Consider the following 5,483-nt stretch of genomic DNA (forward strand, 5'->3'; position numbering starts at 1 on the left):
AGAAGCAGAATAAGCCCAGGAAGCGGCCTGAGGCTCTGCTGATATCGGACTGCACTTCCGAGGAGCTGGCGAAATTGCTCAAGGAAATGAAGCAGTCCGATGCTCTTAAATCGGTTGGAGAGACAATCTCTAAGGTCCGACGGGCCCAAAATGGAGGCATGTTGCTAGAATTGAAGCAGGGTAGTTCTGCTAGTGCAATTGCCCCAAAGGTTAAGGAAGCGGTGAAGGGCAAGGCGTCAGTGAGAACGCTAGCTCCTTCTAAAATGATTGAGATCATGCATCTCGATGAAATTACCACCCCAGAGGAGGTTGCGGAGTCTGTCAAAGCACAGCTCAACATCGAGATAGAAATAGATCGTATCAAAATGAAGAAAGGCCGCGCGGCCGGTACGCAGTGGGCACGGATCAACGTATCGCTGCCAGACTTTCAAAGCTTCCTGAATTTGGGAAAGCTGAAAGTTGGTTGGTCGATATGCCATATCCGCGAGGTTATGGAAGAGCAGAAATGCTATAAGTGTTGGAAGGTAGGCCATACGAGCTACCATTGTAGGGAACCAGACAGAAGTAATCTGTGCTGGAAATGCGGTTTGAGTGGACACAAGAAGCAAGCTTGTACCAACTCTGTCAAGTGTTTGGATTGCGGTACGAGGTCACAGAACCTTCACGCAACGGGCAGTTATATGTGTCCTAGAAGGCGAACGATTAGATCATAATGGTTAGGTTGCTACAACATAACCAGAATCATTGTTATGCTGCATTTCAATTAATGTGGCAAACGATTAGGGAAGAATCTGCGGATATAGTGTTGATTGCAGATCCGTATCTGGCAACAACCAACGTCAAAGTGTTACGCAATGACGATAACACAGCAGCGGTAGTGGTTAACGCGGACTTACCAGTTAAGGTAGTCAGTAAGGCTCTGAAGGGTTTAATGATAGTTGACATAGGTGATATGCGAGTGGTTAGCGTTTACGCGCCACCTAGATTTAGTATGGAAGAGTTCCAGAACATGTTGGATAACACGGTAATGGCCGTAACCGGTATCCACAAATTCGTTATCGGGGGGGACTTCAACGCTTGGTCAGCAAGTTGGAACAACCAACTTGGCGAGCGTGGAGAAACCCAGAAACGAAGAGGTGAGTTGGTCTTATCAACCTTTGCGCAGATTGACGCAATTTTATTGAACGACGGCAGCACCCCAACTTATGTTGGACCAGGGCGTACGTCAGTAGTTGATCTTACTTTTGCGAGCAGAACAGTTGCAAGATCATTTCAGTGGGAGGTGTTATCTGGCTATATGAACTCTGATCATCGTGCAATACGAATAGATCTTGAGACGCAAAGCGTGCGTAACTTGTCCCGACCCATAACGGGATGGAGCATCAAGTATTTTAGCAAAGATATATTTGAAGTTATGATGCAAGCCGCTTTTGAGACAGAGGTCACAACAAGCGAAGACTTAATGCGTATACTTGTCACGGCGTGTAATGCGACGATGACTAAGCGTAAGAGGTACACTCCTAACAAGAGTGCATTTTGGTGGACGTTAGAGATTGAGGCACTTCGCAAAGAGTGCAAACACCGCGATCGATTAGCGCAAAGAGCATTCAATACTGATCTCTATTCTTCTTTTAGGGACGAGTTCAAGGTGGCAAGGAATGCCCTCAAGCGATTGATCAAGCATACCCGACAGAGGAAGTGGAAAGAGTTCCTGGGAACAGCGAACAACGCATCATTTGGTATTGTATATCATACGTTCAAGAAAGTGGCCGATGGTTCGATTGGACCCCGAACCATGACATTGGACGAGTTTAGGGAAGTGGTGAGCGAGCTTTTTCCTACTCACCCAAACACGGTGTGGCCTGAATATCGTATCGATCAGCCACGAGAGTTTGAAAGAATTACTAATGATGAGATTCTTGCGGTTGCCAGGAGACTACCTAACAAGAAGGCGCCGGGACCAGATGGTATCCCGAATGAGGCGCTGAAAGTTGGTATGTTGACTGCAACCGCTGCATTTTGCAGGGTTTACCAAGGCTGTTTAGAGAACGCGAAGTTCCCCGATGAGTGGAAAAGGCAGAGGTTGGTGTTAATACCGAAGCCGAACAAACCACCAGGGGAACCGGGTTCAGTTCGCCCCATTTGTCTACTAGACGGGGCAGGTAAAGGTTTAGAACGCATCATAGTGCAACGGTTAAATGCACACATCGAGGAGGTCAACGGACTGTCTGACGACCAATTTGGTTTCAGAAGTCGTCGATCAACAGTTGATGCGATTCAACGGGTAGTGGACATTGTTTCGGTAGCTAGAAGTAGAAACAGATACAGTGGACGGTATTGTGCTGTTGTCACATTAGATGTTACTAATGCTTTTAACAGTGCTTCATGGTTGGCGATTGCAAATGCTTTACAGAGAATTAACACTCCTAAATATCTTTATGATATCATTGGTGATTATTTTAGGAATCGTGTGCTGATGTATGATACCACAGATGGACCGGCAGAGATTGCAGTCACATCGGGTGTACCTCAAGGCTCGGTACTTGGCCCAACGTTATGGAACCTCATGTACGACGGAGTCCTACGAGTTGCAATGGTGGAAGGTGCACGGATTATCGGCTATGCAGACGATATAGTGTTGTTGGTGGAAGGTAATTGTGTTGATGATATTGAAATTCTCGTTTCCAGCCAGATTCGCATCATCGACAGATGGATGACCGACAACGGATTAAAGATAGCCCCGACCAAGACCGAGTTCATTATGGTCAGTTCCCATCAGAGGATACAGCATGGGGCTATCAGGGTAGGTGATCACGTAGTACATTCGTCGCGCAGCTTAAAGTATTTGGGGATGGTCTTAGATGACCGCCTCGAATACACTTCACACATCAGGTATGCGGTGGAGAGAGCGACGAAGTTATGGACCACCTTGGTAAGGATGATGCCTAATAAGGCAGGTCCGAGTAGTAATGCTAGGCGAGCAATTGCTCTTACTGTTGTGGCGAAGGTCCGGTATGCCTCGCCCATTTGGTGTCATACCCTTAGATTTGCTAACCGTAGACAATGGCTACGTCGGTTTTACCGGCCAGTAGTCCAGCGAGTTATCTCTTCTTTCAGGACAACTTCTCACGATGCAGTCTGCGTGCTTGCGGGAATGATCCCGCTGCATCTCCTCCTGGACGAGGACTCCAGGACTTTTCATCGGAGACGAGCAGAGAACATCGCCGGATCGGTTGCACGTAACATGGAACGTGTCACAACTATGGAACGATGGCAACGAGAATGGGATGAGAGTGTTCACGGTCGGTGGACATACCGTCTCATACCCGACGTCAACAGATGGATAAGTAGAAGATTTGGTGGTGTAGATTTCTTTCTTTCTCAGTTTCTTTCCAGCCATGGCTTCTACGCCTACCAGCTTCATCGGATGCAGTTAACGAGTTCGCCGCTATGCGATGCGTGCGAGGAACCTGAGGACGCCGAACACACGATATTCCATTGTGTACGTCATCGTGAACTGATCATCAGACTTCAGCATCAAGTCGACGAGGAGTTAACGCCGGAGAACATCATCGAAGTTATGTCTGCTAACAGATATAACTGGAGCATGGTTCACCAAGCAGTACGGACGATTATGATTCGACAACAACATCGGAGACACGTCATCGAACGAGGCGAACGACGTGCTTTGCTCGCCAACATCCAGTTGGCCTTGCAGAGCAGCGACAGTGACGACGAGTAACGACAAGGATTCATCGTAGTTCATCGTAGCTTCATCGCCGAGGGCTAGACAGTGGCTAATCACCACTGTTGGAAGCCATTCGTTGCCTGGGATGATGGACATCCACCGCCCGAGTGACGTCGATACCCTAACGGGTGATCCACTCGGGGCCGGTTGAAGGCACGGAGGGGTTTTAGTGAGTAAGAATCTCACACTACCGGGGTTGATCACCCAGGTGTCTTATGCAAGATTTCCCCTTCGATAACAAAAAAAAAAAAAAAAAAAAGGTAGCCAAATGCCACCCCGTTAGTCCTCCTCATGCAGGAGGATATCCGCTGCCACGACGAAAAGGTAGCGAGTGGTGGAGTTCAATCGGACATACGAAAGCGGCAACGGGAGGAGACGATGAGGCGCTGGCAGGACCAGTGGACAACGGGTGCAGGGCAACCAGGAGCACCAGGACTGAAGACGAGGAGGCTGATTCCAGACATTAATCTCTGGGTCAGCCGCAAGCATGGGGAAGTTGACTTTTTCCTCACCCAGCTCCTCACGGGGCACGGGTTCTTGCGCTCCTATTTCGTCGAGAAAGGCATCCTGGAGGGCTCGCCCAACTGCCCTGAATGTGGTGACGCCGTGGAAGACGTTGAACACGTGCTGTTCCACTGTCCACGGTTCGATCGGATCCGGAATGAGATGCAGCAGCGGTGCCATTCCCGAGTAACAATGGATAACATCGTCTCGGAAATGTGCACCCGCAGCGAAACGTGGGAGGCCGTCCGCGCCGCCGCCAGGACAATCTTCTCCACTCTCCAAGCGAGATGGGATGTTGAGCGTCCACCAACGGCAAGGCGACGCAGGCGGGCCAGACGGCGGGCGAGGGACGCAAATGGTGGTCCCTCAGGCCATGCGGCACGGCAACAACCCGCACCGCAAGGGCCACCGTAAGCCGGAAAGTTATTAATCGTTTATTTATTTTCGTTTCTTTCCAGCTTTCTTTTTCTCTTCTCTCATCTATTTTCAGCTTTCTTCTATCTCTTTCTCCTTCTTCTTGTTTCCTCTATCCAAATCTCGTTTCAGGAGAACTGCCTTACGTGCTTGGAGTGGTGACCAACGATGCCGACCCCCCATTGCCCACCCGAAGCGTGGGCGATAGGACCAAAGGGACCGCGTCGCACCACGGAAAGCACCGTAATAAGCAGAATCAGCAGACCAGATCGCCGCAGAAGATGCGTCGTGACCCAGGGTGCAACCGCACACACGACTCCGCAAGAAGTAATACGCACCACAAGCGTACCGGCCGAGTTGGGTGAGTCGGAGAGGGGGATGGAATATGCTCACTCTTCGTTAACAAAAAAAAAAAAAAAAAAAAAAAAAAAAAAAAAAAAAAAAAAAAAAAAAAAAAAAAAAAAAAAAAAAAAAAAAAAAAAAAGGTAGCCAAATGCCTCGTCATCTAATTAGTGACGCGCATGAATGGATTAACGAGATTCCCTCTGTCCCTATCTACTATCTAGCGAAACCACAGCCAAGGGAACGGGCTTGGATGCACTAGCGGGGAAAGAAGACCCTGTTGAGCTTGACTCTAGTCTGGCATTGTAAGGCGATATAGGAGGTGCAGCATAGGTGGGAGGGCTTCCTCGTGGAGCTCGCCTCTGAGATACCACCACTCTTACTGTTGCCTTACTTACATGATTGGGTGGAACAAGCGCGGGCCCCAGGTCCGGATCGTGCGCGCACCTCCTCCGGGGGGCTGTGGCGGCGGTTC

Source organism: Anopheles gambiae (genome assembly GCF_943734735.2).
Source record: "Anopheles gambiae chromosome X unlocalized genomic scaffold, idAnoGambNW_F1_1 X_unloc_104, whole genome shotgun sequence".
NCBI classification, from domain to species: Eukaryota; Metazoa; Arthropoda; class Insecta; order Diptera; family Culicidae; genus Anopheles; species Anopheles gambiae.